The sequence below is a fragment of the Anser anser genome (genome assembly GCF_964211835.1).
Source record: "Anser anser genome assembly, chromosome: 18".
Taxonomy (NCBI): domain Eukaryota; kingdom Metazoa; phylum Chordata; class Aves; order Anseriformes; family Anatidae; genus Anser; species Anser anser.
Genome location: NC_139739.1, coordinates 14,767,962 through 14,794,456, shown reverse-complemented (window position 1 = coordinate 14,794,456; position 26,495 = coordinate 14,767,962). Strand labels below are relative to the sequence as shown.

Here is a 26,495-nt window from a genome sequence, read left to right as displayed (position 1 = left end):
AGCCCAAAAGTTTTGGAAAACAAGATGAGGGAAGGGAAGTGAAGGTACCCAGGCGGGTACCTCCGTCGGAAATTGGGCAAAGTTGTCAGGTACCTAGCCTGAAGCGATCTGAGGGCAGGATCCCAAAGTAAATCTGTATGTGGAGGTAGCCACAAAGTTTTGGCAACCAAGATAAACGGGAGGCAAGAGAAGCCTTTTCAGATGCATCTCCGCCCCAAATTGGCCCAAGTTCTCAGGTACCTAGCCTGAAGGGTTCTGCGGACCGAATCCACAAGTCCCTCTCTCTCTGGAAGAGGCCAAAACATTTCAGAAAGTATGCCTGGGAGGAGGAACGGGTAGCTACTGGGCATGCACATAATTCCCAATTTGTCCAAAATTCAGGTAGCTACCCCAGATGGGTACGCTGCTTCTGTCCAGAACTGCTGCAGGGAGGCGAAACTTTTTCAAATGTACAGTCTGGCGGTGGCAAAGTATTCTACCAGGCATATACCAACGTCCAAACTAGCCCAAATTCTCTGTTACCTAGCCCAGGGGAATCCGAGTTTAGGATCCCCAAAGAAAAAATCTCTGTTGGAGGAAGCCAAATCTTTTTTCTAGAAGCATGCCAAGGTGAGAAGGCAAGGGTAGCTACCAGGCATACAGTTATGCATAAAGTTGGCCAAACTTGTGGTGTCCCTACCCTGAAGGGCTTTGCAGCTGGTACCCAGAGCTAAATGTGTCTCAGGCAAAATCCCATACATTTTGAGAAACTTTTGTGGAGGAAGCGATGGTTGCTAGCAGGCAAGCATCTACGTCCAAAGTAGGGCCAAAGTTGAGAGAGACGTAACGTGGAGGGGTCTTCAGCTGGTATTGACAAGCAGTTGTTTATTTGAGCTAGCCCAGAAGTTTTGGAAAACAAGATGAGGGAAGGGAAGTGAAGGTACCCAGGCAGGTACCTCGGTCGGAAATTGGGCAAAGTTGTCAGGTACCTAGCCTGAAGCGATCTGAGGGCAGGATCCCAAAGTAAATCTGTATGTGGAGGTAGCCACAAGGTTTTGGCAACCAGATCAGGCAGAGGCAAGAGAAGCCTCTTGGCATGCACCTCCGTCGAAAATAGGCCGAAGTTCTTGGGTACCTAGCCTGAAGGGTTCTGCGGACCGAATCCACAAGTCCCTCTCTCTCTGGAAGAGGCCCAAAACATTTCAGAAAGTATGCCTGGGAGGAGGAACGGGTAGCTACTGGGCATGCACATAATTCCCAATTTGGCCAAAATTCAGGTAGCTACCCCAGACGGGTACGCTGCTTTTGTCCAGAACAGCCGCATGGAGGTGAAACGTTTTCCTAAGTACAATCTGGCGGAGGCAAAGTATTCTACTGGGCATGTACCAACCTCCAAAGTAGCCCAAATTCTCTGTTACCTAGCCCAGGGGAATCCGAGTTTAGGATCCCCAAAGAAAAAATCTCTGTTGGAGGAAGCCAAATCTTTTTTCTAGAAGCATGCCGAGGTGAGAAGGCAAGGGTAGCTACCAGGCCTACAGTTATGCATAAAGTTGGCCAAACTTGTGGTGTCCCTACCCTGAAGGGCTTTGCAGCTGGTCCCCAGAGCTAAATGTGTCTCAGGCAGAATCCCATACATTTTGAGAAGCTTTTGTGGAGGAAGCGATGCTTGCTAGCAGGCATGCAGCTACGTCCAAAGTAGGGCCAAAGTTGAGAGAGACGTAACGTGGAGGGGTCTTCAGCTGGTATTGACAAGCAGTTGTTTATTTGAGCTAGCCCAAAAGTTTTGGAAAACAAGATGAGCGAAGGGAAGTGAAGGTACCCAGGCAGGTACCTCCGTCGAAAATTGGGCAAAGTTGTCAGGTACCTAGCCTGAAGCGATCTGAGGGCAGGATCCCAAAGTAAATCTGTATGTGGAGGTAGCCACAAGGTTTTGTCAAACCAGATCAGGCAGAGGCAAGAGAAGCCTCTTGTCATGCACGTCCCTCGAAAATTGGCCCAAGATCTCAGGTACCTATCCAGAAGGGTTCTGCGGTGAGAATCCACAAGTCCCTCTCTCTCTGGAAGAGGCCCAAAACATTTCAGAAAGTATGCCTGGGTTGAGGAACGGGTAGCTACTGGGCATGCACATAATTCCCAATTTGGCCAAAATTCCTGTAGCTACCCCTGACGGGTACGCTGCTTTCGTCCAGAACAGCCGTATGGAGGTGAAACGTTTTCAAAAGTACAATCTGGCGGAGGCAAAGTATGCTACCGGGCATGTACCAACCTCCAAAGTAGCCCAAATTCTCTGTTACCTAGCCCAGGGGAATCCGAGTTTAGGATCCCCAAAGAAAAAATCTCTGTTGGAGGAATCCAAATCTTTTTTCTAGAAGCATGCCGAGGTGAGAAGGCAAGGGTAGCTACCAGGCATACAGTTATGCATAAACTTGGCCAAACTTGTGGTGTCCCTACCCTGAAGGGCTTTGCAGCTGGTACCCAGAGCTAAATGTGTCTCAGGCAGAATCCCATACATTTTGAGAACCTCTTGTGGAGGAAGCAGAGGGAGCTAGCAGGCATGCAGCTACGTCCAAAGTAGGGCCAAAGTTGAGAGACGTAACGTGGAGGGGTCTTCAGCTGGTATTGACAAGCAGTTGTGTATTTGGAGCTACCCCAGAAGTTTTGGAAAACAAGATGAGGGAAGGGAAGTGAAGGTACCCAGGCAGGTATCTCCGTCGGAAATTGGGCAAAGTTGTCAGGTACCTAGCCTGAAGCGATCTGAGGGCAGGATCCCAAAGTAAATCTGTATGTGGAGGTAGCCACAAGGTTTTGTCAAACCAGATCAGGCAGAGGCAAGAGAAGCCTCTTGGCATGCACCTCCATCGAAAATGGGCCCAAGTTCTTGGGTACCTAGCCAAAGGGTTCTGCGGACCGAATCCACAAGTCCCTCTCTCTCTGGAAGAGGCCCAAAACATTTCAGAAGGTATGCCTGGGAGGAGGAACTGGTAGCTACTGGGCATGCACATAATTCCCAATTGGGCCAAAATTCAGGTAGCTACCCCAGACGGGTACGCTGCTTTTGTCCAGAACTGCCGCAGGTAGGCAAAACTTTTTCAAAAGTACAATGTGGCAGAGGCAAAGGTAGCTAGCGGGCATGTACCAACGTCCAAACTAGCCCAAATTCTCTGTTACCTAGCCCAGGGGAATCCGTGTTTAGGATCCCCAAAGAAAAAATCTCTGTTGGAGGAAGCCAAATCTTTTTTCTAGAAGCATGCCAAGGTGAGAAGGCAAGGGTAGCTACCAGGCATACAATTATTCATAAAGTTGGCCAAACTTGTGGTGTCCCTACCCTGAAGGGCTTTGCAGCTGGTCCCCAGAGCTAAATGTGTCTCAGGCAGAATCCCATACATTTTGAGAACCTCTTGTGGAGGAAGCGATGGTTGCTAGCAGGCATGCAGCTACGTCCAAAGTAGGGCCAAAGTTGAGAGAGACGTAACGTGGAGGGGTCTTCAGCTGGTATTGACAAGCAGTTGTTTATTTGGAGCTAGCCCAGAAGTTTTGGAAAACAAGATGAGGGAAGGGAAGTGAAGGTACCCAGGCAGGTACCTCCATCGGAAATTGGGCAAAGTTGTCAGGTACCTAGCCTGAAGCGATCTGAGGGCAGGATCCCAAAGTAAATCTGTATGTGTAGGTAGCCACAAGGTTTTGGCAAACCAGATCTGCCAGCTGTGTGGCATCCAGGGCAGCATTGATAGCACAGGCAGTTTGTATGTGGTCTTGGAGACTAGCTACGTGTGTCTTTATGCTGTCTGGGAGGCTACAGCTAAGAGGGAGTTAACCTTGCCAGATCAATCAGGGCTAGCTTTGAGGATCTCCGTGAGATCCTTCTCCTGCATCGCTTGTATGCAGGCTGGTTTTTGAACAGATGCAGCCAAATGGGAGAACCCTGAGTTCTTCATGACAAGGGATTGTCCTCTTTCTTGTGGGTCTATTCCACTGACCCGATAGGCAGGTAAAATGAATCTATGCCACTAACCCTATAGGCAGTTAATATGTTTATTTAACGTATAAATGCTATCGCAGGTATTCCTCACCAAAGTGAAGGTGAAGGTGCAGAGCTTACCAAGGAGGTGTCCCTGTCTTGGTGGAGAAGGAGCACAGAACATCGACTGCCTCTTGTAGGTTTTCAATTTTTCTTCTCCCCCCCAACTCCCCAGCTCTCCCTTTTTTCCTCACTCTAGGGTTTTGCTGTCATTAACTTTTTTACCACTACCTCCTAACACTTTTATATCCTAAGCTTATCTGTCCCACCCTGGGATGACAATGAGCATATTTTGGGCAAAAAGTTGCGTATTATAGTCTTCTATGTTTAGCATGTACTTCCTTAATCTCATTATCTCCTTAAGAGTTAACTTTAATGTTTATTTTATAAGGAGTGAAGAAAAAGGTTTCACTTTGGGCACCGCAGACTTCAAGATTCTGTTCTGATGCCCAAAGAGGGTTTGTCACAGCCTGGGTATGCTGCTTTTGTTCAGAACTAAGGCATGTAGGCCCAACTTTTCCAGTGTGCTCCAGGCACCTGTCAGGACCCCCTGGGGCAGGACAGCCCAGCCGTGAGCTTGAGAGAGCTGGGCCATGGACGTCCTGGCTGCGGAGCTTCTCAGGGGCACAGGTATGGTGGATGCAAAAGAGAGTGTTCATCTCCAGGGGAAAGAGAGAGAAGTCCACCCTGTGGCACTTGGGGACTCCTGGACTCGCACATGCACCACCTCGCTCAGGACCAAGCATGGGGATGCAGCTCCTTGGGAAGCCAAGGACAGGGACCGTGACCACATGGCAGCCCTGTGCTGTGAGGGGCAGTGCATATTGTGACCCGGAGTGGTGCTAGGCAACCGCCATGTCCCAGTGCAGGGCTGACAGGCACAGCCTCAGTCACCCCCAAGGCAGAGCTGGCCCCAGCCCAGACGTGCGGCTCCCAACAGGGTCCTGGGGCACCAGTGCAGGTGGGCTCGAGCTGGATGGTCTTTAAGGTCCCTTCCAACCCCAGGCATTGTAGGATTCTATGAGGGAGGCGGTGCACAAGGAATATGGGGTGGGGTGCTGATGTTTGAAAAAAGCAAAGAAACAACAAAACTAAGAGGAGATTCAAAGTAACAAAAGTGGTAGGATTGAAGGAAAGACCAAAGAAAGAAAAGGTCGTAATGCAAAGAAACACCCAAAGAAAACAAAATCAAAGAAAAACTGTCTATTCCATTGTTGCAGGGTTGGGAACGTACACCGATGGACACAAAGGAATTAGAGCAACAGCCTTGGAGGAGTTTGAGGCAGCAAGCCGAGGTTTCAGCTGTGTTCAGAGAATGCCAAAAGGAAAGGCTCAAAGAGATGCTTGGAAAGAGCCTTAAGGGTCAAACAGGACCAGACCTCAACAAATGGAGAAAAAAGTGGGGAACCTCCGTGCAATTTGAGGTAATCCGTGAGAGCTACAGGACATGCAGACACAGGCAGGTAACAAATACCAGACAGGTAAGCTGCTTTTCCAGAAGTAATGCAGGTAAGGCAAAATTTTCCCTAAGTAAAATGTGGTGGAGGCAAAGGTAGCTAGCAGGCATGTACCAACGTCCAAATTAGCCAGAATTCTCTGTTACCTAGCCTAGAGGGATCCGGGTTTAGGATCCTCAAAGAAAAAATCTCTGTTGGAGGAAGCCTAATCTTTTTTCTAAAAGCATGCCGAGTTGAGAAGGCAAGGGTAGCTACCAGGCATACACTTCCCTGAAAACCTGGCCAAAATTGTGGTGTCCCTACCCTGAAGGGCTTTGCAGCTGGTCCCCAGAGCTAAATGTGTCTCAGGCAGAATCCCATACATTTTGAGAAGCTTTTGTGGAGGAAGCAATGGTTGCTAGCAGGCATGCAGCTACGTCCAAAGTAGGGCCAAAGTTGAGAGAGACGTAACGTGGAGGGGTCTTCAGCTGGTATTGACAAGCACTTGTTTATTTGGAGCTAGCCCAGAAGTTTTGGAAAACAAGATGAGGGAAGGGAAGTGAAGGTACCCAGGCAGGTACCTCCGTCGGAAATTGGGCAAAGTTGTCAGGTACCTACCCTGAAGCGATCTGAGGGCAGGATCCCAAAGTAAATCTGTATGTGGAGGTAGCCACAAGGTTTTGGTAACCAAGATAAGCGGGAGGCAAGAGAAGCCTCTTGGCATGCACCTCCGTCGAAAATTGGCCCAAGTTCTCAGGTACCTAGCCTGAAGGGTTCTGCGGACCGAATCCACAAGTCCCTCTCTCTCTGGAAGAGGCCAAAACATTTCAGAAAGTATGCCTGGGAGGAGGAACGGGTAGCTACTGGGCATGCACATAATTCCCAATTTGGCCAAAATTCAGGTAGCTACCCCAGACGGGTACGGTGCTTTTGTCCAGAACTGCTGCAGAGAGGCTAAACTTTTTCAAAAGTACAGTCTGGCGGAGGCAAAGTATGCTACCGGGCATGTACCAACGTCCAAACTAGCCCAAATTCTCTGTTACCTAGCCCAGGGGAATCCGAGTTTAGGATCCCCAAAGGAAAAATCTCTGTTGGAGGAAGCCAAATCTTTTTTCTAGAAGCATGCCGAGGTGAGAAGGCAAGGGTAGCTACCAGGCATACAGTTATGCATAAACTTGGCCAAACTCGTGGTGTCCCTACCCTGAAGGGCTTTGTAGCTGGTACCCAGAGCTAAATGTGTCTCAGGCAGAATCCCATACATTTTGAGAAACTTTTGTGGAGGAAGCAAAGGTAGCTAGCAGGCATGCAGTGACGTCCAAAGTAGGGCCAAAGTTGAGAGAGACGTAACGTGGAGGGGTCTTCAGCTGGTATTGACAAGCACTTGTTTATTTGGAGCTAGCCCAGAAGTTTTGGAAAACAAGATGAGGGAAGGGAAGTGAAGGTACCCAGGCAGGTACCTCCGTCGGAAATTGGGCAAAGTTGTCAGGTACCTAGCCTGAAGCGATCAGAGGGCAGGATCCCAAAGTAAATCTGTATGTGGAGGTAGCCACAAGGTTTTGGCAAACCAGATGAGGCAGAGGCAAGAGAAGCCTCTTGGCATGCAGCTCCGTCGAAAATTGGCCCAAGTTCTTGGGTACCTAGCCTGAAGGGTTCTGCGGACCGAATCCACAAGTCCCTCTCTCTCTGGAAGAGGCCAAAACATTTCAGAAAGTATGCCTGGGAGGAGGAACGGGTAGCTACTGGGCATGCACATAATTCCCAATTTGGCTAAAACTCCCGTAGCTACCCCAGACGTGTACGCTGCTTTTGTCCAGAACAGCCACAGGGAGGCGAAACTTTTTCAAAAGTACCATGTGGCAGAGGCAAAGGTAGCTAACGGGGATGTACCAACCTCCAAAGTAGCCCAAATTCTCTGTTACCTAGCCCAGGGGAATCCGAGTTTAGGATCCCCAAAGAAAAAATCTCTGTTGGAGGAAGCCAAATCTGTTTTCTAGAAGCATGCCAAGGTGAGAAGGCAAGGATAGCTACCAGGCATACAGTTATGCATAAAGTTGGCCAACCTTGTGGTGTCCCTACCCTGAAGGGCTTTGCAGCTCGTACCCAGAGCTAAATGTGTCTGAAGCGATCTGAGGGCAGGATCCCAAAGTAAATCTGTATGTGGAGGTAGCCACAAGGTTTAAGCAAACCAGATCAGGCAGAGGCAAGAGAAGCCTCTTGGCATGCACCTCCGTCGAAAATCGGCCCAAGTTCTTGGGTACCTATCCTGAAGGGTTCTGCGGACCGAATCCACAAGTCCCTCTCTCTCTGGAAGAGGCCAAAACATTTCAGAAAGTATGCCTGGGAGGAGGAACGGGTAGCTACTGGGCATGCACATAATTCCCTATTTGGCCAAAATTCCTGTAGCTACCCCAGACGGGTACGCTGCTTTTGTCCAGAACAGCCGCATGGAGGTGAAACGTTTTCCTAAGTACAATCTGGCGGAGGCAAAGTATTCTACCGGGCATGTACCAACGTCCAAAGTAGCCCAAATTCTCTGTTACCTAGCCCAGGGGAATCCGAGTTTAGGATCCCCAAAGAAAAAATCTCTGTTGGAGGAAGCCAAATCTGTTTTCTAGAAGCATGCCGAGGTGAGAAGGCAAGGGTAGCTACCAGGCATACAGTTATGCATAAAGTTGTCCAAACTTGTGGTGTCCCTACCCTGAAGGGCTTTGCAGCTGGTCCCCAGAGCTAAATGTGTCTCAGGCAGAATCGCATACATTTTGAGAAACTTTTGTGAGGAAGCAGAGGTAGCTAGCAGGCATGCATCTACGTCCAAAGTAGGGCCAAAGTTGAGAGAGACGTAACGTGGAGGGGTCTTCAGCTGGTATTGACAAGCAGTTGTGTATTTGGAGCTAGCCCAGAAGTTTTGGAAAACAAGATGAGGGAAGGGAAGTGAAGGTACCCAGGCAGGTACCTCCGTCGGAAATTGGGCAAAGTTGTCAGGTACCTAGCCTGAAGCGATCTGAGGGCAGGATCCCAAAGTAAATCTGTATGTGGAGGTAGCCACAAGGTTTTGGCAAACCAGATCAGGCAGAGGCAAGAGAAGCCTCTTGGCATGCACCTCCATCGAAAATGGGCCCAAGTTCTTGGGTACCTAGCCTGAAGGGTTCTGCGGACCGAATCCACAAGTCCCTCTCTCTCTGGAAGAGGCCAAAACATTTCAGAAAGTATGCCTGGGAGGAGGAACGGGTAGCTACTGGGCATGCACATAATTCCCAATTTGGCTAAAACTCCCGTAGCTACCCCAGACGTGTACGCTGCTTTTGTCCAGAACAGCCACAGGGAGGCGAAACTTTTTCAAAAGTACCATGTGGCAGAGGCAAAGGTAGCTAACGGGGATGTACCAACCTCCAAAGTAGCCCAAATTCTCTGTTACCTAGCCCAGGGGAATCCGAGTTTAGGATCCCCAAAGAAAAAATCTCTGTTGGAGGAAGCCAAATCTGTTTTCTAGAAGCATGCCAAGGTGAGAAGGCAAGGGTAGCTACCAGGCATACAGTTATGCATAAACTTGGCCAAACTCGTGGTGTCCCTACCCTGAAGGGCTTTGTAGCTGGTACCCAGAGCTAAATGTGTCTCAGGCAGAATCCCATACATTTTGAGAAACTTTTGTGGAGGAAGCAAAGGTAGCTAGCAGGCATGCAGTGACGTCCAAAGTAGGGCCAAAGTTGAGAGAGACGTAACGTGGAGGGGTCTTCAGCTGGTATTGACAAGCACTTGTTTATTTGGAGCTAGCCCAGAAGTTTTGGAAAACAAGATGAGGGAAGGGAAGTGAAGGTACCCAGGCAGGTACCTCCGTCGGAAATTGGGCAAAGTTGTCAGGTACCTAGCCTGAAGCGATCAGAGGGCAGGATCCCAAAGTAAATCTGTATGTGGAGGTAGCCACAAGGTTTTGGCAAACCAGATGAGGCAGAGGCAAGAGAAGCCTCTTGGCATGCAGCTCCGTCGAAAATTGGCCCAAGTTCTTGGGTACCTAGCCTGAAGGGTTCTGCGGACCGAATCCACAAGTCCCTCTCTCTCTGGAAGAGGCCAAAACATTTCAGAAAGTATGCCTGGGAGGAGGAACGGGTAGCTACTGGGCATGCACATAATTCCCAATTTGGCTAAAACTCCCGTAGCTACCCCAGACGTGTACGCTGCTTTTGTCCAGAACAGCCACAGGGAGGCGAAACTTTTTCAAAAGTACCATGTGGCAGAGGCAAAGGTAGCTAACGGGGATGTACCAACCTCCAAAGTAGCCCAAATTCTCTGTTACCTAGCCCAGGGGAATCCGAGTTTAGGATCCCCAAAGAAAAAATCTCTGTTGGAGGAAGCCAAATCTGTTTTCTAGAAGCATGCCAAGGTGAGAAGGCAAGGATAGCTACCAGGCATACAGTTATGCATAAAGTTGGCCAACCTTGTGGTGTCCCTACCCTGAAGGGCTTTGCAGCTCGTACCCAGAGCTAAATGTGTCTGAAGCGATCTGAGGGCAGGATCCCAAAGTAAATCTGTATGTGGAGGTAGCCACAAGGTTTAAGCAAACCAGATCAGGCAGAGGCAAGAGAAGCCTCTTGGCATGCACCTCCATCGAAAATTGGCCCAAGTTCTTGGGTACCTAGCCTGAAGGGTTCTGCGGACCGAATCCACATGTCCCTCTCTCTCTGGAAGAGGACCAAAACATTTCAGAAAGTATGCCTGGGAGGAGGAACGGGTAGCTACTTGTCATGCACATAATTCCCAATTCGGCCAAAATTCAGGTAGCTACCCCAGACGGGTACGCTGCTTTTATCCAGAACTGCCGCAGGTAGGCAAAACTTTTTCAAAAGTACATTGTGGCGGAGGCAAAGGTAGCTAGCGGGCATGTACCAACGTCCAAATTAGCCCAAATTCTCTGTTACCTAGCCCAGGGGAATCCGAGTTTAGGATCCCCAAAGAAAAAATCTCTGTTGGAGGAAGCCAAATCTTTTTTCTAGAAGCATGCCAAGGTGAGAAGGCAAGGGTAGCTACCAGGCATACAGTTATGCATAAACTTGGCCAAACTTGTGGTGTCCCTACCCTGAAGGGCTTTGCAGCTGGTCCCCAGAGCTAAATGTGTCTCAGGCAGAATCGCATACATTTTGAGAACCTCTTGTGGAGGAAGCAATGGTTGCTAGCAGGCGTGCAGCTACGTCCAAAGTAGGGCCAAAGTTGAGAGAGACGTAACGTGGAGGGGTCTTCAGCTGGTATTGACAAGCAGTTGTTTATTTGGAGCTAGCCCAGAAGTTTTGGAAAACAAGATGAGCGAAGGGAAGTGAAGGTACCCAGATAGGTACCTCGGTCCCAAATTGGGCAAAGTTGTCAGGTTCCTAGCCTGAAGCGATCTGAGGGCAGGATCCCAAAGTAAATCTGTATGTGGAGGTAGCCACAAGGTTTTGGCAAACCAGATCAGGCAGTGGCAAGAGAAGCCTCTTGGCATGCACCTCCGTCGAAAATCGGCCCAAGTTCTTGGGTACCTATCCTGAAGGGTTCTGCGGACCGAATCCACAAGTCCCTCTCTCTCTGGAAGAGGCCAAAACATTTCAGAAAGTATGCCTGGGAGGAGGAACGGGTAGCTACTGGGCATGCACATAATTCCCTATTTGGCCAAAATTCCTGTAGCTACCCCAGACGGGTACGCTGCTTTTGTCCAGAACAGCCGCATGGAGGTGAAACGTTTTCCTAAGTACAATCTGGCGGAGGCAAAGTATTCTACCGGGCATGTACCAACGTCCAAAGTAGCCCAAATTCTCTGTTACCTAGCCCAGGGGAATCCGAGTTTAGGATCCCCAAAGAAAAAATCTCTGTTGGAGGAAGCCAAATCTGTTTTCTAGAAGCATGCCGAGGTGAGAAGGCAAGGGTAGCTACCAGGCATACAGTTATGCATAAAGTTGTCCAAACTTGTGGTGTCCCTACCCTGAAGGGCTTTGCAGCTGGTCCCCAGAGCTAAATGTGTCTCAGGCAGAATCGCATACATTTTGAGAAACTTTTGTGAGGAAGCAGAGGTAGCTAGCAGGCATGCAGCTACGTCCAAAGTAGGGCCAAAGTTGAGAGAGACGTAACGTGGAGGGGTCTTCAGCTGGTATTGACAAGCAGTTGTGTATTTGGAGCTAGCCCAGAAGTTTTGGAAAACAAGATGAGGGAAGGGAAGTGAAGGTACCCAGGCAGGTACCTCCGTCGGAAATTGGGCAAAGTTGTCAGGTACCTAGCCTGAAGCGATCTGAGGGCAGGATCCCAAAGTAAATCTGTATGTGGAGGTAGCCACAAGGTTTTGGCAAACCAGATCAGGCAGAGGCAAGAGAAGCCTCTTGGCATGCACCTCCATCGAAAATGGGCCCAAGTTCTTGGGTACCTAGCCTGAAGGGTTCTGCGGACCGAATCCACAAGTCCCTCTCTCTCTGGAAGAGGCCAAAACATTTCAGAAAGTATGCCTGGGAGGAGGAACGGGTAGCTACTGGGCATGCACATAATTCCCAATTTGGCTAAAACTCCCGTAGCTACCCCAGACGTGTACGCTGCTTTTGTCCAGAACAGCCACAGGGAGGCGAAACTTTTTCAAAAGTACCATGTGGCAGAGGCAAAGGTAGCTAACGGGGATGTACCAACCTCCAAAGTAGCCCAAATTCTCTGTTACCTAGCCCAGGGGAATCCGAGTTTAGGATCCCCAAAGAAAAAATCTCTGTTGGAGGAAGCCAAATCTGTTTTCTAGAAGCATGCCAAGGTGAGAAGGCAAGGGTAGCTACCAGGCATACAGTTATGCATAAAGTTGGCCAACCTTGTGGTGTCCCTACCCTGAAGGGCTTTGCAGCTCGTACCCAGAGCTAAATGTGTCTGAAGCGATCTGAGGGCAGGATCCCAAAGTAAATCTGTATGTGGAGGTAGCCACAAGGTTTAAGCAAACCAGATCAGGCAGAGGCAAGAGAAGCCTCTTGGCATGCACCTCCATCGAAAGTGGGCCCAAGTTCTTGGGTACCTAGCCTGAAGGGTTCTGCGGACCGAATCCACATGTCCCTCTCTCTCTGGAAGAGGTCCAAAACATTTCGGAAATTATGCCTGGGAGGAGGAACAGGTAGCTACTGGGCATGCGCATAATTCCCAATTTGTCCAAAATTCAGGTAGCTACCCCAGATGGGTACGCTGCTTCTGTCCAGAACTGCTGCAGGGAGGCTAAACTTTTTCAAAAGTACAGTCTGGCGGAGGCAAAGTATGCTACCGGGCATGTACCGACGTCCAAAGTAGCCCAAATTCTCTGTTACCTAGCCCAGGGGAATCCGAGTTTAGGATCCCCAAAGGAAAAATCTCTGTTGGAGGAAGCCAAATCTTTTGCAGAAGCATGCCGAGGTGAGAAGGCAAGGGTAGCTACCAGGCATACAGTTATGCATAAACTTGGCCATACTCGTGGTGTCCCTACCCTGAAGGGCTTTGCAGCTGGTCCCCAGAGCTAAATGTATCTCAGGCAGAATCCCATACATTTTGAGAAGCTTTTGTGGAGGAAGCAAAGGTAGCTAGCAGGCATGCAGCTACGTCCAAAGTAGGGCCAAAGTTGAGAGAGACGTAACGTGGAGGGGTCTTCAGCTGGTATTGACAAGCACTTGTTTATTTGGAGCTAGCCCAGAAGTTTTGGAAAACAAGATGAGCGAAGGGAAGTGAAGGTACCCAGACAGGTACCTCGGTCCCAAATTGGGCAAAGTTGTCAGGTTCCTAGCCTGAAGCGATCTGAGGGCAGGATCCCAAAGTAAATCTGTATGTGGAGGTAGCCACAAAGTTTTGGCAAACCAGATCAGGCAGTGGCAAGAGAAGCCTCTTGGCATGCACCTCCGTCGAAAATCGGCCCAAGTTATTGGGTACATATCCTGAAGGGTTCTGCGGACCGAATCCACAAGTCCCTCTCTCTCTGGAAGAGGCCAAAACATTTCAGAAAGTATGCCTGGGAGGAGGAACGGGTAGCTACTGGGCATGCACATAATTCCCTATTTGGCCAAAATTCCTGTAGCTACCCCTGACGGGTACGCTGCTTTTGTCCAGAACAGCCGCATGGAGGTGAAACGTTTTCCTAAGTACAACCTGGCGGAGGCAAAGTATTCTACCGGGCATGTACCAACGTCCAAAGTAGCCCAAATTCTCTGTTACCTAGCCCAGGGGAATCCGAGTTTAGGATCCCCAAAGAAAAAATCTCTGTTGGAGGAAGCCAAATCTGTTTTCGAGAAGCATGCCGAGGTGAGAAGGCAAGGGTAGCTACCAGGCATACAGTTATGCATAAAGTTGTCCAAACTTGTGGTGTCCCTACCCTGAAGGGCTTTGCAGCTGGTCCCCAGAGCTAAATGTGTCTCAGGCAGAATCGCATACATTTTGAGAAAATTTTGTGAGGAATCAGAGGTAGCTAGCAAGCATGCAGCGACGTCCAAAGTAGGGCTAAAGTTGAGAGAGACGTAACGTGGGGGGGTCTTCAGCTGGTATTGACAAGCAGTTGTGTATTTGGGGCTAGCCCAGAAGTTTTGGAAAACAAGATGAGGGAAGGGAAGTGAAGGTACCCAGGCAGGTACCTCCGTCGGAAATTGGGCAAAGTTGTCAGGTACCTAGCCTGAAGCGATCTGAGGGCAGGATCCCAAAGTAAATCTGTATGTGGAGGTAGCCACAAGGTTTTGTCAAACAAGATAAGCGGGAGGCAAGAGAAGACTTTTCGCATGCACCTCCGTCCCAAATTGGCCCAAGTTCTCGGGTACCTAGCCTGAAGGGTTCTGCGGACCGAATCCACAAGTCCCTCTCTCTCTGGAAGAGGCCCAATCATTTCAGGAAGTATGCCTGGGAGGAGGAACGGGTAGCTACTGGGCATGCAGATAATTCCCAATTTGGCCAAAATTCAGGTAGCTATCCCAGACGGGTACGCTGCTTTTGTCCAGAACTGCCGCGGGGAGGGGAAACTTTTTCAAAAGTACAATGTGGCGGAGGCAAAGGTAGCTAGGAGGCATGTACCAACGTCCAAACTAGCCCAAATTCTCTGTTATCTAGCCCAGAGGAATCCGAGTTTAGGATCCCCAAAGAAAAAATCTCTGTTGGAGGAAGCCAAATCTTTTTTCTAGAAGCATGCCAAGGTTAGAAGGCAAGGGTAGCTACCAGGCATACAGTTATGCATAAACTTGGCCAAACTTGTGGTGTCCCTACCCTGAAGGGCTTTGCAGCTGGTCCCCAGAGCTAAATGTGTCTCAGGCAGAATCCCATACATTTTGAGAAGCTTTTGTGGAGGAAGCGATGGTTGCTAGCAGGCATGCAGCTACGTCCAAAGTAGGACCAAAGTTGAGAGAGACGTAACGTGGAGGGGTCTTCAGCTGGTATTGACAAGCACTTGTTTATTTGAGCTAGCCCAGAAGTTTTGGAAAACAAGATGAGGGAAGGGAAGTGAAGGTACCCAGGCAGGTACCTCCGTCCCAAATTGGGCAACGTTGTCAGGTACATAGCCTGAAGCGATCTGAGGGCAGGATCCCAAAGTAAATCTGTATGTGGAGGTAGCCACAAGGATTTGGCAAACCAGATCAGGCAGAGGCAAGTGAAGCCTCTTGTCATGCACCTCCGTCGAAAATTGGCCCAGGATCTCAGGTACCTATCCTGAAGGGTTCTGCGGTGAGAATCCACAAGTCCCTCTCTCTCTGGAAGAGGCCAAAACATTTCAGAAAGTATGCCTGGGAGGAGGAACGGGTAGCTACTGGGCATGCACATAATTCCCAATTTGGCCAAAATTCAGGTAGCTACCCCAGACGGGTACACTGCTTTTGTCCAGAACAGCCGCGGGTAGGCGAAACGTTTTCCTAAGTACAATCTGGCGGAGGCAAAGTATGCTACCGGGCATGTACCAACCTCCAAAGTAGCCCAAATCTCTGTTACCTAGCCCAGAGGTATTCAAGTTTAGGATCCCCAAAGAAAAAATCTCTGTTGGAGGAAGCCAAATCTTTTTTCTAGAAGCATGCCAAGGTGAGAAGGCAAGGGTAGCTACCAGGCATACAGTTATGCATAAAGTTGGCCAAACTTGTGGTGTCCCTACCCTGAAGGGTTTTGCAGCTGGTACCCAGAGCTAAATGTGTCTCAGGCAGAATCCGATACATTTTGAGAAACTTTTGTGGAGGAAGCGATGGTTGCTAGCAGGCAAGCATCTACGTCCAAAGTAGGGCCAAAGTTGAGAGAGACGTAACGTGGAGGGGTCTTCAGCTGGTATTGACAAGCAGTTGTTTATTTGAGCTAGCCCAAAAGTTTTGGAAAACAAGATGAGGGAAGGGAAGTGAAGGTACCCAGGCAGGTACCTCGGTCGGAAATTGGGCAAAGTTGTCAGGTACCTAGCCTGAAGCGATCTGAGGGCAGGATCCCAAAGTAAATCTGTATGTGGAGGTAGCCACAAGGTTTAAGCAAACCAGATCAGGCAGAGGCAAGAGAAGCCTCTTGGCATGCACCTCCGTCGAAAATTGGCCCAAGTTCTCAGGTACCTAGCCTGAAGGGTTCTGCGGACCGAATCCACATGTCCCTCTCTCTCTGGAAGAGGTCCAAAACATTTTGGAAATTATGCCTGGGAGGAGGAACAGGTAGCTACTGGGCATGCGCATAATTCCCAATTTGTCCAAAATTCAGGTAGCTACCCCAGATGGGTACGCTGCTTCTGTCCAGAACTGCTGCAGGGAGGCTAAACTTTTTCAAAAGTACAGTCTGGCGGAGGCAAAGTATGCTACCGGGCATGTACCGACGTCCAAAGTAGCCCAAATTCTCTGTTACCTAGCCCAGGGGAATCCGAGTTTAGGATCCCCAAAGGAAAAATCTCTGTTGGAGGAAGCCAAATCTTTTGCAGAAGCATGCCGAGGTGAGAAGGCAAGGGTAGCTACCAGGCATACAGTTATGCATAAACTTGGCCATACTCGTGGTGTCCCTACCCTGAAGGGCTTTGCAGCTGGTACCCAGAGCTAAATGTATCTCAGGCAGAATCCCATACATTTTGAGAAGCTTTTGTGGAGGAAGCAAAGGTAGCTAGCAGGCATGCAGCTACGTCCAAAGTAGGGCCAAAGTTGAGAGAGACGTAACGTGGAGGGGTCTTCAGCTGGTATTGACAAGCAGTTGTTTATTTGGAGCTAGCCCAGAAGTTTTGGAAAACAAGATGAGCGAAGGGAAGTGAAGGTACCCAGACAGGTACCTCGGTCCCAAATTGGGCAAAGTTGTCAGGTTCCTAGCCTGAAGCGATCTGAGGGCAGGATCCCAAAGTAAATCTGTATGTGGAGGTAGCCACAAAGTTTTGGCAAACCAGATCAGGCAGTGGCAAGACAAGCCTCTTGGCATGCACCTCCGTCGAAAATCGGCCCAAGTTATTGGGTACCTATCCTGAAGGGTTCTGCGGACCGAATCCACAAGTCCCTCTCTCTCTGGAAGAGGCCAAAACATTTCAGAAAGTATGCCTGGGAGGAGGAACGGGTAGCTACTGGGCATGCACATAATTCCCAATTTGGCCAAAATTCCTGTAGCTACCCCAGACGGGTACGCTGCTTTTGTCCAGAACAGCCGCATGGAGGTGAAACGTTTTCCTAAGTACAACCTGGCGGAGGCAAAGTATTCTACCGGGCATGTACCAACGTCCAAAGTAGCCCAAATTCTCTGTTACCTAGCCCAGGGGAATCCGAGTTTAGGATCCCCAAAGAAAAAATCTCTGTTGGAGGAAGCCAAATCTGTTTTCGAGAAGCATGCCGAGGTGAGAAGGCAAGGGTAGCTACCAGGCATACAGTTATGCATAAAGTTGGCCAAACTTGTGGTGTCCCTACCCTGAAGGGCTTTGCAGCTGGTCCCCAGAGCTAAATGTGTCTCAGGCAGAATCGCATACATTTTGAGAAACTTTTGTGAGGAAGCAGAGGTAGCTAGCAGGCATGCAGCGACGTCCAAAGTAGGGCCAAAGTTGAGAGAGACGTAACGTGGGGGTATTGACAAGCAGTTGTGTATTTGGAGCTAGCCCAGAAGTTTTGGAAAACAAGATGAGGGAAGGGAAGTGAAGGTACCCAGGCAGGTACCTCCGTCGGAAATTGGGCAAAGTTGTCAGGTACCTAGCCTGAAGCGATCTGAGGGCAGGATCCCAAAGTAAATCTGTATGTGGAGGTAGCCACAAAGTTTTGGCAAACAAGATAAGCGGGAGGCAAGAGAAGACTTTTCGCATGCACCTCCGTCCCAAATTGGCCCAAGTTCTCGGGTACCTAGCCTGAAGGGTTCTGCGGACCGAATCCACAAGTCCCTCTCTCTCTGGAAGAGGCCCAATCATTTCAGGAAGTATGCCTGGGAGGAGGAACGGGTAGCTACTGGGCATGCACATAATTCCCAATTTGGCCAAAATTCAGGTAGCTATCCCAGACGGGTACGCTGCTTTTGTCCAGAACTGCCGCGGGGAGCGGAAACTTTTTCAAAAGTACAATGTGGCGGAGGCAAAGGTAGCTAGGAGGCATGTACCAACGTCCAAACTAGCCCAAATTCTCTGTTATCTAGCCCAGAGGAATCCGAGTTTAGGATCCCCAAAGAAAAAATCTCTGTTGGAGGAAGCCAAATCTTTTTTCTAGAAGCATGCCAAGGTGAGAAGGCAAGGGTAGCTACCAGGCATACAGTTATGCATAAACTTGGCCAAACTTGTGGTGTCCCTACCCTGAAGGGCTTTGCAGCTGGTACCCAGAGCTAAATGTGTCTCAGGCAGAATCCCATACATTTTGAGAAGCTTTTGTGGAGGAAGCGATGGTTGCTAGCAGGCATGCAGCTACGTCCAAAGTAGGACCAAAGTTGAGAGAGACGTAACGTGGAGGGGTCTTCAGCTGGTATTGACAAGCACTTGTTTATTTGAGCTAGCCCAGAAGTTTTGGAAAACAAGATGAGGGAAGGGAAGTGAAGGTACCCAGGCAGGTACTTCCGTCCCAAATTGGGCAACGTTGTCAGGTACATAGCCTGAAGCGATCTGAGGGCAGGATCCCAAAGTAAATCTGTATGTGGAGGTAGCCACAAGGTTTGGGCAACCAAGATAAGCGGGGGGCAAGAGAAGCCTTTTCGCATGCACATCCGTCGAAAATTGGCCCAAGATCTCGGGTACCTAGCCTGAAGGGTTCTGCGGACCGAATCCACAAGTCCCTCTCTCTCTGGAAGAGGCCCAAAACTTTTCAGAAAGTATGCCTGGGAGGAGGAAAGGGTAGCTACTGGCCATGCAGATAATTCCCAATTTGGCCAAAATTCCTGTAGCTACCCCAGACGTGTACTCTGCTTTTGTCCAGAACTGCCGCAGGGAGGCGAAACTTTTTCCTAAGTAACATCTGGCGGAGGCAAAGTATTCTACCGGGCATGTAAAAACCTCCAAAGTAGCCCAAATTCTCTGTTACCTAGCTCAGAGGTATCCCAGTTTAGGATCCCCAAAGAAAAAATCTCTGTTGGAGGAAGCCAAATCCTTTGCAGAAGCATGCCGAGGTGAGAAGGCAAGGGTAGCTACCAGGCATACACTTCCCTCTAAACTTGGCCAAACTTGTGGTGTCCCTACCCTGAAGGGTTTTGCAGCTGGTACCCAGAGCTAAATGTGTCTCAGGCAGAATCCCATACATTTTGAGAACCTCTTGTGGAGGAAGCAGAGGGAGCTAGCAGGCATGCAGCTACGTCCAAAGTAGGGCCAAAGTTGAGAGAGACGTAACATGGAGGGGTCTTCAGCTGGTATTGACAAGCAGTTGTTTATTTGGAGCTAGCCCAAAAGTTTTGGAAAACAAGATTAGGGAAGGGAAGTGAAGGTACCCAGGCAGGTACCTCGGTCCCAAATTGGGCAAAGTTGTCAGGTACCTAGCCTGAAGCGATCTGAGGGCAGGATCCCAAAGTAAATCTGTATGTGGATGTAGGCTCAAGGTTTTGGCAAACCAGATCAGGCGGAGGCAAGAGAAGCCTCTTGGCATGCACCTCCGTCGAAAATTGGCCCAAGTTCTCAGGTACCTAGCCTGAAGGCTTCTGCGGACCGAATCCACAAGTCCCTCTCTCTCTGGAAGAGTCCCAAAACATTTCAGAAAGTATGCCTGGGAGGAGGAACGGGTAGCTACTGGGCATGCACATAATTCCCAATTTGGCCAAAATTCCTGTAGCTACCCCAGACGGGTACGCTGCTTTTGTCCAGAACAGCCGCATGGAGGTGAAACGTTTTCCTAAGTACTATCTGGTGGAGGCAAAGTATTCTACCGGGCATATACCACCCTCCAAAGTAGCCCAAATTCTCTGTTACCTAGCCCAGGGGAATCCGAGTTTAGGATCCCCAAAGAAAAAATCTCTGTTGGAGGAAGCCAAATCTTTTTTCTAGAAGCATGCCAAGGTGAGAAGGCAAGGGTAGCTACCAGGCATACAGTTATGCATAAACTTGGCCAAACTTGTGGTGTCCCTACCCTGAAGGGTTTTGCAGCTGGTCCCCAGAGCTAAATGTGTCTCAGGCAGAATCGCATACATTTTGAGAACCTCTTGTGGAGGAAGCGATGGTTGCTAGCAGGCATGCAGCTACGTCCAAAGTAGGGCCAAAGTTGAGAGAGACGTAACGTGGAGGGGTCTTCAGCTGGTATTGACAAGCACTTGTTTATTTGGAGCTAGCCCAGAAGTTTTGGAAAACAAGATGAGGGAAGGGAAGTGAAGGTACCCAGGCAGGTACCTCCGTCGGAAATTGGGCAAAGTTGTCAGGTACCTAGCCTGAAGCGATCTGAGGGCAGGATCCCAAAGTAAATCTGTATGTGGAGGTAGCCACAAGGTTTTGGCAAACCAGATCAGGCAGAGGCAAGAGAAGCCTCTTGGCATGCACCTCCGTCGAAAATCGGCCCAAGTTATTGGGTACCTATCCTGAAAGGGTTCTGCGGACCGAATCCACAAGTCCCTCTCTCTCTGGAAGAGGCCCAAAACATTTCAGAAAGTATGCCTGGGAGGAGGAACTGGTAGCTACTGGGCATGCAGATAATTCCCAATTTGGCCAAAATTCCTGTAGCTGCCCGTGACGGGTACGCTGCTTTCGTCCAGAACAGCCGCATGGAGGTTAAACGTTTTCCTAAGTACAATCTGGCGGAGGCAAAGTATGCTACCGGGCATGTACCAACCTCCAAAGTAGCCCAAATTCTCTGTTACCTAGCCCAGGGGAATCCGAGTTTAGGATCCCCAAAGAAAAAATCTCTGTTGGAGGAAGCCAAATCTTTTTTCTAGAAACATGCCGAGGTGAGAAGGCAAGGGTAGCTACCAGGCATACACTTCCCTGTAAACTTGGCCAAACTTGTGGTGTCCCTACCCTGAAGGGCTTTGCAGCTGGTACCCAGAGCTAATTGTGTCTCAGGCAGAATCCCATACATTTTGAGAAACTTTTGTGGAGGAAGCAGAGGTAGCTAGCAGGCATGCAGCTACGTCCAAAGTAGGACCAAAGTTGAGAGAGACGTAACGTGGAGATGTCTTTAGCTGGTATTGACAAAAAGTTGTTTATTTGGAGCTAGCCCAGAAGTTTTGGAAAACAAGATGAGGGAAGGGAATTGAAGGTACCCAGGCAGGTACCTCCGTCGGAAATTGGGCAAAGTTGTCAGGTACCTAGCCTGAAGCGATCTGAGGGCAGGATCCCAAAGTAAATCTGTATGTGGAGGTAGGCACAAGGTTTTGGCAAACCAGATGAGGCAGAGGCAAGAGAAGCCTCTTGGCATGCACCTCCGTCGAAAATTGGGCAAAGTTCTCGGGTACCTATCCTGAAAGGGTTCTGCGGACCGAATCCACAAGTCCCTATCTCTCTGGAAGAGTCCAAAACATTTCAGAAAGTATGCCTGGGAGGAGGAACGGGTAGCTACTGGGCATGCACATAATTCCCAATTTGGCCAAATTTCAGGTAGCTACCCCAGACGGGTACACTGCTTTTGTCCAGAACAGCCGCGGGTAGGCGAAACGTTTTCCTAAGTACAATCTGGCAGAGGCAAAGTATGCTACCGGGCATGTACCAACCTCCAAAGTAGCCCAAATTCTCTGTTACCTAGCCCAGAGGTATCCGAGTTTAGGATCCCCAAAGAAAAAATCTCTGTTGGAGGAAGCCAAATCTTTTGCAGAAGCATGCCGAGGTGAGAGGGCAAGGGTAGCTACCAGGCATACACTTCCCTCTAAACTTGGCGAAACTTGTGGTGTCCCTACCCTGAAGGGCTTTGCCGCTGGTACCCAGAGCTAAATGTGTCTCAGGCAGAATCCCATACATTTTGAGAACCTCTTGTGGAGGAAGCAGAGGGAGCTTGCAGGCATGCAGCTACGTCCAAAGTAGGGCCAAAGTTGAGAGAGACGTAACGTGGAGGGGTCTTCAGCTGGTATTGACAAGCAGTTGTGTATTTGGAGCTAGCCCAGAAGTTTTGGAAAACAAGATGAGGGAAGGGAAGTGAAGGTACCCAGGCAGGTACCTCCATCGGAAATTGGGCAAAGTTGTCAGGTACCTAGCCTGAAGCGATCTGAGGGCAGGATCCCAAAGTAAATCTGTATGTGTAGGTAGCCACAAGGTTTTGGCAAACCAGATCTGCCAGCTGTGTGGCATCCAGGGCAGCATTGATAGCACAGGCAGTTTGTATGTGGTCTTGGAGACTAGCTACATGTGTCTTTATGCTGTCTGGGAGGCTACAGCTAAGAGGGAGTTAACCTTGCCAGATCAATCAGGGCTAGCCTTTGGGGATCTCCGTGAGATCCTTCTCCTGCATCACTTGTATGCAGGCTGGTTTTTGAACAGATGCAGCCAAATGGGAGAACCCTGAGGTCTTCATGACAAGGGATTGTCCTCTTTCTTGTGGGTCTATTCCACTGACCCGATAGGCAGGTAAAATGAATCTATGCCCCTAACCCAATAGGCAGTTAATATGTTTATTTAACGTATAAATGCTATCGCAGGTATTCCTCACCAAAGTGAAGGTGAAGGTGCAGAGCTTACCAAGGAGGTGTCCCTGTCTTGGTGGAGAAGGAGCACAGAACATCGACTGCCTCTTGTAGGTTTTCAATTTTTCTTCTCCCCCCCAACTCCCCAGCTCTCCCTTTTTTCCTCACTCTAGGGTTTTGCTGTCATTAACTTTTTTACCACTACCTCCTAACACTTTTATATCCTAAGCTTATCTGTCCCACCCTGGGATGACAATGAGCATATTTTGGGCAAAAAGTTGCGTATTATAGTCTTCTATGTTTAGCATGTACTTCCTTAATCTCATTATCTCCTTAAGAGTTAACTTTAATGTTTATTTTATAAGGAGTGAAGAAAAAGGTTTCACTTTGGGCACCGCAGACTTCAAGATTCTGTTCTGATGCCCAAAGAGGGTTTGTCACAGCCTGGGTATGCTGCTTTTGTTCAGAACTAAGGCATGTAGGCCCAACTTTTCCAGTGTGCTCCAGGCACCTGTCAGGACCCCCTGGGGCAGGACAGCCCAGCCGTGAGCTTGAGAGAGCTGGGCCATGGACGTCCTGGCTGCAGAGCTTCTCAGGGGCACAGGTATGGTGGAACCAAAAGAGAGTGTTCATCTCCAGGGGAAAGAGAGAGAAGTCCGCCCTGTGGCACTTGGGGACTCCTGGACTCGCACATGCAGCACCTCGCTCAGGACCAAGCATGGGGACGCAGCTCCTTGGGAAGCCAAGGACAGGGACCGTGACCACATGGCAGCCCTGTGCTGTGAGGGGCAGTGCATATTGTGACCCGGAGTGGTGCTAGGCAACCGCCATGTCCCAGTGCAGGGCTGACAGGCACAGCCTCAGTCACCCCCAAGGCAGAGCTGGCCCCAGCCCAGACGTGCGGCTCCCAACAGGGTCCTGGGGCACCAGTGCAGGTGGGCTCGAGCTGGATGGTCTTTAAGGTCCCTTCCAACCCCAGGCATTGTAGGATTCTATGAGGGAGGCGGTGCACAAGGAATATGGGGTGGGGTGCTGATGTTTGAAAAAAGCAAAGAAACAACAAAACTAAGAGGAGATTCAAAGTAACAAAAGTGGTAGGATTGAAGGAAAGACCAAAGAAAGAAAAGGTCGTAATGCAAAGAAACACCCAAACAAAACAAAATCAAAGAAAAACTGTCTATTCCATTGTTGCAGGGTTGGGAACGTACACCGATGGACACAAAGGAATTAGAGCAACAGCCTTGGAGGAGGCAGCAAGCCGAGGTTTCAGCTGTGTTCAGAGAATGCCAAAAGGAAAGGCTCAAAGAGATGCTTGGAAAGAGCCTTAAGGGTCAAACAGGACCAGACCTCAACAAATGGAGAAAAAAGTGGGGAACCTCCGTGCAATTTGAGGTAATCCGTGAGAGCTACAGGACATGCAGACACAGGCAGGTAACAAATACCAGACAGGTAAGCTGCTTTTCCAGAAGTAATGCAGGTAAGGCAAAATTTTCCCTAAGTAAAATGTGGTGGAGGCAAAGGTAGCTAGCGGGCATGTACCAACGTCCAAATTAGCCAGAATTCTCTGTTACCTAGCCTAGAGGGATCCGGGTTTAGGATCCTCAAAGAAAAAATCTCTGTTGGAGGAAGCCTAATCTTTTTTCTAAAAGCATGCCGAGTTGAGAAGGCAAGGGTAGCTACCAGGCATACACTTCCCTGAAAACCTGGCCAAAATTGTGGTGTCCCTACCCTGAAGGGCTTTGCAGCTGGTCCCCAGAGCTAAATGTGTCTCAGGCAGAATCCCATACATTTTGAGAAGCTTTTGTGGAGGAAGCGATGGTTGCTAGCAGGCATGCAGCTACGTCCAAAGTAGGGCCAAAGTTGAGAGAGACGTAACGTGGAGGGGTCCTCAGCTGGTATTGACAAGCAGTTGTGTATTTGGAGCTAGCCCAGAAGTTTTGGAAAAGAAGATGAGCGAAGGGAAGTGAAGGTACCCAGGCAGGTACCTCCGTCGGAAATTGGGCAAAGTTGTCAGGTACCTACCCTGAAGCGATCTGAGGGCAGGATCCCAAAGTAAATCTGTATGTGGAGGTAGCCACAAGGTTTTGGCAAACCAGATCAGCCAGAGGCAAGAGAAGCCTCTTGGCATGCACCTCCGTCGAAAATTGGCCCAAGTTCTCAGGTACCTAGCCTTAAGGGTTCTGCGGACCGAATCCACAAGTCCCTCTCTCTCTGGAAGAGGCCAAAACATTTCAGAAAGTATGCCTGGGAGGAGGAACGGGTAGCTAATGGCCATGCACATAATTCCCAATTTGGCCAAAATTCAGGTAGCTACCCCAGACGGGTACGCTGCTTTTGTCCAGAACAGCCGCAGGGAGGCACAACGTTTTCCTAAGTACAATCTGGCGGAGGCAAAGTATTCTACCGGGCATGTACCAACCTCCAAAGTAGCCCAAATTCTCTGTTACCTAGCCCAGAGGTATCCGAGTTTAGGATCCCCAAAGAAAAAATCTCTGTTGGAGGAAGCCAAATCTTTTTTCTAGAAGCATGCCAAGGTGAGAAGGCAAGGGTAGCTACCAGGAATGCAGTTATGCATAAAGTTGGCCAAACTTGTGGTGTCCCTACCCTGAAGGGCTTTGCAGCTGGTCCCCAGAGCTAAATGTGTCTCAGGCAGAATCCCATACATTTTGAGAAACGTTTGTGGAGGAAGCAGAGGTAGCTACCAGGCATGCAGCTACATCCAAAGTAGGGCCAAAGTTGAGAGAGACGTAACGTGGAGGGGTCTTCAGCTGGTATTGACAAGCAGTTGTTTATTTGAGCTAGCCCAGAAGTTTTGGAAAAGAAGATGAGGGAAGGGAAGTGAAGGTACCCAGGCAGGTACCTCCGTCGGAAATTGGGCAAAGTTGTCAGGTACCTAGCCTGAAGCGATCTGAGGGCAGGATCCCAAAGTAAATCTGTATGTGGAGGTAGCCACAAGGTTTCGTTAACCAAGATAAGCGGGAGGCAAGAGAAGCCTCTTGGCATGCATCTCCGTCGAATATTGGCCGAAGTTCTTGGGTACCTAGCCTGAAGGGTTCTGCGGACCGAATCCACAAGTCCCTCTCTCTCTGGAAGAGGCCAAAACATTTCAGAAAGTATGCCTGGGAGGAGGAACGGGTAGCTACTGGGCATGCAGATAATTCCCAATTTGGCCAAAATTCCGGTAGCTACCCTAGACGGGTACGCTGCTTTTGTCCAGAACTGCCGCAGGGAGGCAAAACTTTTTCAAAAGTACAATGTGGTGGAGGCAAAGTATGCTACCGGCCATGTACCAACTTCCAAATTAGCCCAAATTCTCTGTTACCTAGCCCAGAGGTATCCGAGTTTAGGATCCCCAAAGAAAAAATCTCTGTTGGAGGAAGCCAAATCTTTTTTCTAGAAGCATGCCAAGGTGAGAAGGCAAGGGTAGCTACCAGGCATACAGTTATGCATAAAGTTGGCCAAACTTGTGGTGTCCCTACCGTGAAGGGCTTTGCAGCTGGTCCCCAGAGCTAAATGTGTCTCAGGCAGAATCCCATACATTTTGAGAAGCTTTTGTGGAGGAAGCGATGGTTGCTAGCAGGCATGCAGCTACGTCCAAAGTAGGGCCAAAGTTGAGAGAGACGTAACGTGGAGGGGTCTTCAGCTGGTATTGACAAGCAGTTGTGTATTTGGAGCTAGCCCAGAAGTTTTGGAAAACAAGATGAGCGAAGGGAAGTGAAGGTACCCAGGCAGGCACCTCGGTCCCAAATTGGGCAAAGTTGTCAGGTACCTAGCCTGAAGCGATCTGAGGGCAGGATCCCAAAGTAAATCTGTATGTGGAGGTAGGCTCAAGGTTTTGGCAAACCAGATCAGGCAGAGGCAAGTGAAGCCTCTTGTCATGCACCTCCGTCGAAAATTGGCCCAGGATCTCAGGTACCTATCCTGAAGGGTTCTGCGGTGAGAATCCACAAGTCCCTCTCTCTCTGGAAGAGTCCCAAAACATTTCAGAAAGTATGCCTGGGAGGAGGAACGGGTAGCTACTGGGCATGCACATAATTCCCAATTTGGCCAAAATTCCTGTAGCTACCCCAGACGGGTACGCTGCTTTTGTCCAGAACAGCCGCATGGAGGTGAAACGTTTTCCTAAGTACTATCTGGTGGATGCAAAGTATTCTACCGGG

The 26,495-nt window shown here is 49.4% G+C and overlaps 1 long non-coding RNA gene across 1 annotated transcript; it reads right to left on the bottom strand.

Annotated features, from left to right (window-relative positions):
• Positions 1 to 5,635: 5,635 nt before the first annotated feature.
• Positions 5,636 to 17,397, bottom strand: LOC310883720. Its single transcript, XR_014573679.1, has 3 exons — positions 16,811 to 17,397; positions 11,816 to 12,436; positions 5,636 to 10,063 (listed from the first exon to the last, which is right to left on the bottom strand). It is a non-coding gene; the product is annotated as an uncharacterized lncRNA (long non-coding RNA).
• Positions 17,398 to 26,495: the final 9,098 nt, after the last annotated feature.